Source organism: Adiantum capillus-veneris, chromosome 15 (genome assembly GCF_014529385.1).
Source record: "Adiantum capillus-veneris isolate H3 chromosome 15, ASM1452938v2, whole genome shotgun sequence".
NCBI lineage: Eukaryota > Viridiplantae > Streptophyta > Polypodiopsida > Polypodiales > Pteridaceae > Adiantum > Adiantum capillus-veneris.
Window position 1 is genome coordinate 138,382,097 of NC_140945.1, and position 11,837 is coordinate 138,393,933.

Here is an 11,837-nt window from a genome sequence, read left to right on the forward strand (position 1 = left end):
TTTTGGGTAAAATGCACTGGTCCATCAACTTTGGAGGTTTGTAGTGACCAAGGGATGAGAAAAATTACAAGTTTCTCATTTTTCCCATATGTAGTAGTTATTGAACTATAAGCTCATGAAAGGTAACACTAGAATGGTAACCTAACAGGACATAAAAGTTTCCTTTCAGGGTTTTGGGAAAAAATTCCAAAACCATAGTAGATCCACTCATTTTGAAAAATCCTTTCATGAGCTTATATTTCAATAACTACTACATATGGGAAAAATGAGAAAATTGTAATTTTTCTCATCCCTTGGTCACTACAAGCCTCCAAAGTTGATGGACCAGTGCATTTTGCCCAAAACAACAATTTCTTACGGTTGATTGCATATAAGTAAGAGTGGAGATTTTTGTAGGACATGAGATAAAATGCCCCGTTAACCTCAATGGGTTGGTGAACAAAACATATGGTTGATTTTACCTCACTAATTTTTTTTTGGGCAAAAAAACATAGGTAAAAAAAATTTGCATTTTTTCCATTCTGTAGACCTATCATCAAAGTTTCTATAGTCACGCTCAATACAGATACTATATACATGTTTTCTTAGTTCTCTTTGGGCCTCTGGATTCAAAAGGAGCCATGGAGCATGTCAAAAGGATAATGGATCTCTTACAATTGGAACCTCGGGGGCAATGATAAAGTGCTAAATACAGCAAACATGAAAAAACTGGGTTTAACATTAGACCTATAGAAACCAACAGAAACTACTCAATATCTAGCCAAGTTTGTAGTCTATGATTGGATATGGTCACTACCTACAAAATACACACAATTGGCCTAAGAAACTAGCAATATTGAGAAAACTCAACCATCATCAATCATATACTCAACCATCAAAAAACTCAACCATCATCATATACTATGCTATATAGCATATTAGGTCCCCCAAAACTCAAGGAAGATTAGCTTTATGTTATATATTACACTTACACAATCAAAATTGAATTTGGATTCAAGAAAGCCACCAAAAAAATTATAAAAGTGCTAATTTTGGCCAAAAAACAGGATTATGCAATTCTTGTAAATTGGTCATAACTTTTAATTTTAACACTTAGCTCTCCCTACAAGCATCAAAACATGTTGAGAACTATGAAGGCCTAACCTCTAGCCATCTAAACCTCACAAACATGAAGTTAAGAGTGGTATAGTTGTAAAAAATTGAAAAAAAGACAAAAACAGGACCCGTTTTTTCACACAGTTTAGGTTCAAAAATGTTGTGCAAGAGTAAGGTTAATGGTGAGATCGATACTCAAAAAAAAATGCGATGCTTTTTTCAGCTCATAAGACAACTTTGTGGATATATAGCACCTAGAAATTCATTTTCATACTCTTCAAATAATTCAAGCAAAATGGTCACTTAGCAGGACACAAAAGTGTCCAAGGACATAAAAGTGTGCTGTTACCATTCTAGTGTTAATTAAGCCATTCTTAAGCTCTCTACATCAAGCTTGATTTCTAATCTCTTGAGCTAGTTCTTGGCAAGGCATACAAGTAATGAAGATGGAGGTCGAATCTTGAGAAGAAGCTTGTCAAGGATTAAATCAAGTAAGGAATTGAAGCCTGCAGGATCCACGGAGCTGAGCCGATGCCTAATCTCTTGAACCGATCCAAGCCTTAGCGAAGGTAATCTTGATCTCATTGAGCTTAGACTAATCTCAAGCTTCTGATTCCAAGACTAATCCCTTTAAGCCAAGCCAAAGCTTTCAAGCACTGATTAGCCACTCAATTTCTCAAGCCTAACCTCCATTAGCCATCCTAATCCTATTCTAAGCATTCGAATCAAACCAAGCTTAAGAGGATCAAGATAAGATTCTTAATTGAAGCCTAATATCTATATTCTTAATCTCTGAGCCTAATCTTAAACCATTAGCTGAGCTTAAACCCATTCAATTTTGAAAGACAAATTAGATGGCCATTGGAAGAGGAAGTTCCTAAGCCATAACGTGAAGAAGCAGAAGGCAGAGTTAAGCAGGTCATTATCACTTTTCTTCATTAGCACCTGGTTTAAGCTAGGTTTCATCTTGTAAGGAGCATTGAGCCTCCATTAATGATTGATTATTGTTGATTAACTGGGATTAAGAGAACCATTTTTTTTAGTTATGTCTTGTTAATTGTGCCTACTGCATCTCTTTTCCCCACACCTCTCACAGCCAGGGGCCCGGTGCCTTTCCGGCTCACCTTTCTCACAATTATCCCACAACATTCTTGGTGATCCCAACACGAAACGAGCCGGGGTGGGAGGTCAGGATGGAGATTCCAACAGAATTGAAGCAATTTATTGAAGATTACAACTTGAATATATTTGATAAAAATCTAGCAACAACAGATCTGCCAAAAATGTTGGGCTTAGTTCAGAGATGTTTGACTATACAACAAAACTTTTTCAAGCTACTGAGCTTGGCATGGGATGCTCTCAATAAGTTTATCAAGAAGATGAGCCAGTACAGGATTCTAATGGTTCTATCGGCACTATAACTGAGTAGGGCAGCATAGTTATTACAGATGATTGCAGAAACAAATCTATTATACATGCAATAGTTGATGAAGTGGTCGAGACTGTGAACCTAACACATGATGTACCTAATAATGCCAATGAGCTTATGGTTGCTTCTGGCAATATGTTTGCGGATTCTATTATCACAGAAGCAAATTCCATAATTGATGGTTTTTTGGCCCAATCTGAAGGAGAAGGTTATAGAAGTATAGCTCAGCTTTGTGATGCATGTACCCCATCACAAGGGGTGCCTGATGAACCTTTTCAAAGTTATAATGGCTTGCTAAGTAGAATGGATGCAGCTGAGGAAGCAGAGGACGATATTGAAGATTGCCTACATCATGTTGATTGTGCGCAGGATATTGACATGAATTTTACATCTATGCTTATATACGGGTTGCAGGAGGAGCCAACTCCTATAGCTTTGTTGAATGATGAGACTTCCAAGGGTGATTTTCCCAAGGACGTTATGGAAGAAGATTTTCAGGACAAAGCTACTATTCATTATCAACATCAAGAGCCAGGTAAAAATGTAACATTTAATGGACTAATAACTTATGTGTAGCGGAAATTAGCATGAACATAGTGGGCATTTCATTAGAATAGATTCCTAATGAGAATTACAAGAGTGTTTGGGTGGAGAGAGCAACAAAAAGCATAACACCTAGTTAGATAGCATTGACAATACTTTCAAAAGAGAGAGAAATTAAGCTATTGACAACAGTTGAGGACCGGATTTCATGGAGCCGGTCCCCCCTCCAAAAGGCTTTGTATTATGGTTTCTCCCATCAAGAGAGACATTGTACAATACAATTCTTTGTGTTCCTTCAAGACTAGCTAGTGCAATGAAGATGGAAACTTCATGCACTAAGCAAAACACTTAACAAACACAACTTGAATTATCCCCGTTCTCAGACCCAAGACCTCACACACCTTCGAAGATGGTGAGAGCTAGCAGGGTATGAGAGTAGATTGAGAGGAAGGAGTATCTTACGAGAAAGATGTACATCTCCTCACATAATCACTCATATGTAGCATAGCTTAGCTTAGTAATTAGCTTGGTAGAGGAGATGAGCATGCATTGAAGCTTGGGTCTTGGTTGGATTTGCATCCACATGCCAAGAGAGTGTTGATGTAGGCTTCTATCTCACAAGCTTGGAGTAGGTGATGAGTTCTCCCTTAAAGCTTGGGAAAAGATAGTCTTCTCTTTCTTCACACATGAGCTTGTGTGAGTGTGTGTGTGTGATAATGCCTTCCAAAAATCAGCCCCCTCTCTCTCTTGGGCGAGCCCTCTTGCTAATTGCTCTTGCTAAAGCCTCATTGGCCCTCCCCAGGTCAAGCCAATTACAATTAAGCAGCATAAGTGATAGCCTTCTGACATGTGTCCCCCTTTCCCCTTTTGTGAGAGCTTTAGGTAATTAAATAATTAAACTAAACTCTCATTGGACCCCTTGGCCTCCTGGCCATTAGGAATCAGGCAAGCCATGGGGCTCCTGAATGCTCATTGGACCCCTTGGGAGACTGCCCAATAGTCTTCTAGGAGACTTAATTCTCATTGGTTTCTTTTATTAAATATTTTTAAATTAATTAAACTAGATTTACTCTAGCTTAATTCGCATTGGTCCACTTCAAGGGTCATCCAATAGAAATTGGGCACACCTTGTGGGCATCTGGCCTAGGGAGCTGACATGTGTCCCTCATTCCCTTTATGTAAAGGGAGCTTGTGTGTGTGTGTGTGTGTGTGTGTGGCTTTCTCTCTCATCCCCTACCTTTAGGGCTCGCCCCCTCCCATGTAGGGATATGCAAAGACTTTTAGGGCACACACAAAGCATCCATTTTTCCCTAGGGTTGACCTTTGGACACAAGCTTTGAATTTTGGAACCTTAGCATTTTGGAAGTCTTAATGGGCTGAACCTTAGGGTCTTTTTAGCCCATTGTTGCACATGGCTCTTTTGCAGATGGATCCCCCTTTGGATCCCTACTATGGACGGTCTGCTAGCTTAACCAATATTCTAGCTTTTTCTCCCCTGGCCTTCCCCACATTAAATGATCAGTTTAATATGAGAAAATCATTTAGGAGAATTAGATATTGATTATTATGACATTACCTCTCTCTTGAAATCATAGTCGTCCTCGACTATGGTGTAGAGAAGATAAAGCATGTTCATGAGTCCTTTTCTTAGCGGGTAGAGGATCCCTATGTTACCCTACAACATCATTCCACAATGGATGACTAGTCCATTTCATGCTTGAGAGCCTGAGGCTTCCGCAAGCATGTCTGCACATTAGTCCTATCAGCCTTCCATAGTAGAGTGAAAAGCTCTACTTGGTGTTTGGGAGACGTCGTCTCCGCAAACTTGATCTAAGCATGCATACTACTTCATTTTTGTGCACAAATAAAGAAAAAGAGAGTCTTATAAGACAAAAATTTTGTTCATTTTTAACATTTTGTACATTTGCTTACTCTTGGGAAGCATTGTAAGCATTGACAAGGTTTAGGTTATCCTTTAATTGTATGCCTTGCATCCATCTAGCATCTTCAAAAGGATAATTCTTAAACTTAATAAGATATCATCGGATAGTCTTACCGCCTCTTAGTACCTTGTCTTCATGTCGGAGAATGGACTCGGGCTGCAGCACCTCTTCTTGGTCCTCGATCTCCGGTGGGTCTTCAATAGTTGGTTCTTGAGGTGGCTCTCCTTTGTAAGGCTTTAATAGGCTCACATGAAAAGCATTGTGTATGAGCCAATGATTGGGCAACTTGAGTTGATAGGCCATCTCATTGATTGGCCTAAGAATCTGAAAGGGACCATAGTACCTTTTTGCTAGTTTAGCATAGTACTTTTGGTGACCCGTAGGATTCTTGCCCGTTGTGTGCCTTAATCGAGCCTTGGGAAACTTTAACAAGACCCAATCGTTTTCTTTAAAGGCTTGGGCTCTTCTGTGCTTGTCAGCAATAGCCTTTTGCCTTTGCTGTGAGATAGAGATAGAATCCTTAATCTTTTGAAAAGATTCTTGTAGGTCTCGGCTATACTCATCTGCAACGAAGATCTTCCCATGTACCTTAAGTAGCAAGGGACTTTTTGATCTTCCCTCAATTACCTCGAAAGGTGCTTTTCCCGTGGAAGTATGTACAGTGTTATTGTAAGCATACTCCACTAAGGGTAAGTACTTCTCCCATTGGGATCTTTGAGCTACTTCCGTTACATAGGCTTTTAGTAGATCGAGAATGGTTAGGTTAGCTATTTCACTTGGGCCATCAGTTTGTGGATGATAGGCCAAAGAGAAGTTTAGCCTTGTTCCTAAATTCTCAAAGATACCCTTCCAAAGATTACTGGTCATTCTAGGATCTCTATCCGACACTATGGACATGGGCAAGCCACGGTACTTGAAAATTTGTGAAATAAAGAGGGTTGCCATTTGATGGGCTTTGATAGTCTTTTTGACAGGTATAAAATGAGCTTGTTTACAAAACTTGTCTACTATCGTCCATATTCCTGTATTCCCATGGATAGACTTAGGCAATCCAAAGATAAAATCCATGGATATGCTCTCCCATGGTGAATTAGGGATTGGCAAGGGTTGAATCAATCCAAGTTGCTTCCCTCTATCAAATTTTGTCTTTTGGCATACCACACATTTGGAAACATACTCTTGTATGTTCACTTTCATGGTAGGCCAATAGAAATATGTTTCACTTCCCTTTAAGGTAGACTGAATCCCTCTATGCCCCGCATAAGGTGGAGCATGAGATTCATACATTACTTTCTCACATAGTGAGTTAGTAACGCATAGTCTATTGCCATAGAGAAGATAACCATCTTGTAAAGTAAATGGTTCTTCTTTCTTCCCTAATGCAAGGGCTGAAATCACATCTCTAAAATGGGGATCAATAGCATACTCATCTATCATTGAAGATAGATCATTGTGAGTTGCTATGGAAACCTCATTCACTCTCGACCGTCTTGAGAGTGCATCATCTACTTGATTATGCTTGCCAGAAATGTGAGCAATATGAAAATGAAATTGCGAAAGGAAATTTGTCCACCTCATTTGTTTGTTGGAGAGCTTGGTCTGCGTCATGAAGTACTTAAGACTTTTGTGATCCGTTCGCAGAATGAAAGGAGTCCCCAATAAATAGTTCTTCCATGAGTCTAAGGCATGTAGAACTGCAAGGAGTTCCTTTTCGTATATGCCTAGAGCTTGCTCAACAGGGTCAAGCCTTCGACTCTCATATCCTATGGCATGCCCTTCTTGGAGCAAAACAGCTCCAAGGCAATCACCACAAGCATCGCATTGGACCTCAAATGGTTTTGAGAGATCCGGTAATGTAAGCACAGGTTGAGAGATAAGATTTTCTTTAAGCTTTTCGAAAGCATTGTTCTCCTTAGTAGACCATGTATACCTAACACTTTTCTTTGTTAGGTCATGTAATGGTCCCGCAATTTGTGAGAACTTTTCTATGAAGCGTCTATAGTATGCACACATACCTATGAAGCTTCTTAGTTCATGAAGATTCCTTGGTTTAGGCCATCCATCTAACTTGGATGGATCCATTTGGATGCCATCTTGAGAGATAATGTGACCTAAATACTGAATCTCTTGCAAGAAAAATTCACTTTTCTTTCGATTAACATAAAGTTTATTCTCTCTTAAAACTTGAAATATTACCTGGAGGTGTTGCTTGTGTTCCTCCAATGAATTAGAGTAGATGATAATATCATCAAAGAACACTCCAGTGAAGGTTCGATGAGGCCTGAACAGCTTCTCCATCAAGCGGTTGAATGTGGCTAGTGCATTGGTCAAGCCAAAAGGTATGACAATGTATTCGTAAAGACCAAATGTAGTACGAAATGCGGTCTTTACAATGTCTTGATCAACTATCCTTATTTGATAATAGCCACTTTTTAGGTCAACCCTACTGAAGTAGGTCGATCCTTGTAGCTTATCAAATAGGTCTTCTACCCGTGGAACAGGAAACCTATTCTTGATAGTGATCCTATTTAGTTCTCTATAGTCGACACACATACGATATGTGCCGTCTTCCTTTTTCACTAATAGCACAGGTGAGCAAAATGGAGATGAGCTTGGCCTAACCATACCCTTCTCAACTAACTCATGCACTTGCCGCATAATCTCCTCTTGTTGAGCTTGAGAAACTCTATAAGGAGGTTTATTAGGCGGTGAACTTCGTGGAATAAGTTCAATTGCATGGTCATCATTACCTCGTTTAGGAGATAGCTCACAAGGGATGTCGTCAATAAAAACATCTTGAAACCCCTTGAGAAAATTGGATAACTCTAATTCCTTTTGGTTGCTTTTATTTTCTTTTGCTAAAGCATTAGGTTCATTTTGAGAGTCTTTAACAAAAATCATGTACACGGAAATAGAGCTCTTTATTGACTTGTTGAAAGCTGGTGTATGTACAATGGGGATGGTGTTACCCATTTCCTTAGCATCTATATACATGTCTTTTTCCCTGAACTTAAAGGAGATTCTCCTTTCAGGAAATTTAACATCGGCAGCCAGGCTGTCAAACCATGGTGCCCCTAGGATTACATCCTCATGCTTGAGAGGAGAGATAAAGAAGTCCTCTTTGTCCACATAGCCTTGGACATGAAGCCTCAATTTCCCGATTAAGGGAGTGAGTGAAGCTTCTTGCCCCTTGAAGGCACTGTCTGCGGGTAGGACATCTCCCATCTCGTAGGATTGTATTCCTAGCTTGGTGGCCAACTCTATAGATATAAAATTGTGAGTAGAACCAGGGTCAAAGAGAATAAAAGCATCATGTTCTCTTACCTTTCCCCAAGCATGGCATAGAGGAGATCCTTTGTGGTGAGTTTGGTGAGTCTCCTCCTCTTGGATTTCAACCAAGGAAGCTCTAGGAGGATCTTGGCGGTTGTTCTTTTGGGGACAAGCGCGGTACGCATGCCCTTGTTCGCCGCACTTGAAACACCGGTTATCCTTACGATAACGCTCAAGCTCTTCAGGAGAGAGTTTATTCTTACCTTTGTAAACTCCCTTCTCTTTAGCTTTGTTGGATTTGCCCTTAGGAGAATTTTGGACATTTTCCTTCCCCTTAGGCTCATTGGAACCCTTGTTTTCCGGGGGCTTATTATTTCTTTTTGCCCCCGTTTGGAAATTTATTCGAGAGGCGACCATAGTGTGGTGTATTACCGCCGATATGGTACGTGGTCTTTGGGAGTTGACATACTCAGCCATTTCTTCGGTTAAGCCCACACAAAATTGTTACTTTTGCTCTCCAAAATCAAACTTTTTGAAGATAGTGGCTTTGAGTTGTAGGTCCCAAAACTTGTCTACATATTTGTGGATAGATTCATTGGGAGAGAGATTTAAGCTTCACCATTCGGTGAGTACTTTGTCTTTGGCATCGGTGGCCAAAAACTGCTTCATAATGGAAGCTCTTAAAGCTTTCCATGTTCGTGGAGCTTCACCGTTGGCTCGTAGGCTAGACCACCATTTTTTGGCGGACTTTTGAAAGTGCATAGCTACATGGCATAGCTTAGAGGACTCCGTGAAGCCCTCATCTCCAAACCCCGCATCAAATTTTTGGATAAAGGCCAAGACTTTGTCCGTAGCACCAAAGGTACCATCATAGGTAATGTAAGAGATGCTCTTCCCTCCCTCTTTGAATTTCTTCAACTTGGACGACCCCTTCCATGCGGCATAGGATTTCCTATGGCCTCTTCTTTTTGATGGTTCAAAGGTTGCACCATCACTTTATTCAGAAGGTGAAGAATTTGAAGAAGGTGGAGAAGAGGGTGACCTCTTTCTCGCCTTTTTCTTGTCTTGATCTTTGTCGTCTTCACCATAGCTTTCATAAGAGGAAGAGGATGAAGAAGATGGAGAAGAGGGTGTCCTCTTTCTCGCCTTTTTCTTCTCTTGATTTTTATCATCCCTCTTTGAATTATGGTGTGGAGAAGAGTATGATGGTCTTCTTCGCTTTGGTGGTGATGGAGAGCGTTTAGCCCGCCGTCTTCGTGGAGCCATCTCCGCCGAGGTGGCGGGAGACTCGCTTCTTTCTCGTTCCTTCGGTGGAGGCTCTTGAGTTCTCCTTTGGGAAGGATATGCATAATCAAGAAGTAAATTCTTGAGCCCTTCATATGGATTCTCTTCTTCTTCCCGAATCGGAGAGAGGCCTCTTTTGGTAGTCTCACAAGGAGGCTTCCTAGGTGTTCTCTCGTCATGGTGATGAGCTTGGAGAATCCCGTGAGCACGGAGCTGCCGTTGCACTTCACTTTGGAGAGATGGATTTCCCATGGCTTGTTGAAGCCTAGAAACAAGATAGTTCACAAGCATTGAAGCATCATTAGTAGCTTGCTCATGAGCAAAATCAAAGTTATCAACATTAATTTCACTCTCTTTACTATTGTCTGCCATTCTAACAACTTTTAGGTGTAAACGTTTTAGGTGTACTTTGGCACTTCAAGCCCTAGTTGCTACTCCTCTTTGCCCCTTTAGAAAAAGCACTCAAGCTACTGTACCCGCGGCTCGAATACCATTAATTGCAAGGAATAGAAGAGAGGGTCTTTCGACACCAAAACAGCACCAGCTCCTGTCAAGCTTCTAAAAGCTCAATAGTGGTTAAGTTGTAGGCAAGCCCAGTAGGACTCCACTATTAGGACCATAGCTCTCGACGGTGATGCCCCGTTAACTGCACGAAGGCAGGCGCATTGCAAGGCTGAAAAATCCCTATTCTACTTACTCACAGGCAATTAATAATACCAACCATTTGTAGCTCGCTTGAGGACCTCTCTTCTTGAGCAAGAAAAGAAAAACCTTGAGCTCTGATACCAATGTAACATTTAATGGCCTAATAACTTATGTGTAGCGGAAATTAGCATGAACATAGTGGGCATTTCATTAGAATAGATTCCTAATGAGCATTACAAGAGTGCTTGGGTGGAGAGAGCAACAAAAAGCATAACACCTAGTTAGATAGCATCGACAATACTTTCAAAAGAGAGAGAAATTAAGCTATTGACAACAGTTGAGGACCGGATTTTCATGGAGCCGGTCCCCCCTCCAAAAGGCTTTGTATTATGGTTTCTCCCATCAAGAGAGACATTGTACAATACAATTCTTTGTGTTCCTTCAAGACTAGCTAGTGCAATGAAGATGGAAACTTCATGCACTAAGCAAAACACTTAACAAACACAACTTGAATTATCCCCGTTCTCAGACCCAAGACCTCACACACCTTCGAAGATGGTGAGAGCTAGCAGGGTATGAGAGTAGATTGAGAGGAAGGAGTATCTTACGAGAAAGATGTACATCTCCTCACATAATCACTCATATGTAGCATAGCTTAGCTTAGTAATTAGCTTGGTAGAGGAGATGAGCATGCATTGAAGCTTGGCTCTTGGTTGGATTTGCATCCACATGCCAAGAGAGTGTTGATGTAGGCTTCTATCTCACAAGCTTGGAGTAGGTGATGAGTTCTCCATTAAAGCTTGGGAAGACATAGTCTTCTCTTTCTTCACACGTGAGCTTGTGTGAGTGTGTGTGTGATAATGCCTTCCAAAAATCATCCCCCTCTCTCTCTTGGGCGAGCCCTCTTGCTAATTGCTCCTACTGAAGCCTCATTGGCCCTCCCCAAGTCAAGCCAATTACAATTAAGCAGCATAAGTGATAGCCTTCAGACATGTGTCCCCCTTTCCCCTTTTGTGAGAGCTTTAGGTAATTAAATAATTAAACTAAAGTTTCATTGGACCCCTTTGCCTCCTAGCCAATAGGAATCAGGCAAGCCATGGGGCTCCTGAATGCCCATTAGACCCCTTGGGAGACTGCCCAATAGTCTTCTAGGAGACATAATTCTCATTGGTTTCTTTTATTAAATGTTTTTAAATTAATTAAACTAGATTTACTCTAGCTTAATTCTCATTGGTCCACTTCAAGGGTCATCCAATAGAAATTGGGCACACCTTGTGGGCATCTGGCCTAGGGAGCTGACATGTGTCCCTCATTCCCTTTGTGTAAAGGGAGCCTGTGTGTGTGTGTGTGTGGCTTTCTCTCTCATTCCCTACCTTTAGGGCTCGCCCCCTCCCATGTAGGGATGTGCAAAGACTTTTAGGGCACACACAAAGCATCCAATTTTCCCTAGGGTTGACCTTTGGACAGAACCTTTGAATTTTGGAACCTTAGCATTTTGGAAGTCTTAATGGGCTGAACCTTAGGGTCTTTTTAGCCCATTGTTGCACATGGCTCTTTTGCAGATGGCCCCCCCTTTGGATCCCTATTTTCCCTCCTTTGGATCCCTACTGTGGCCGGTCTGCTAGCTT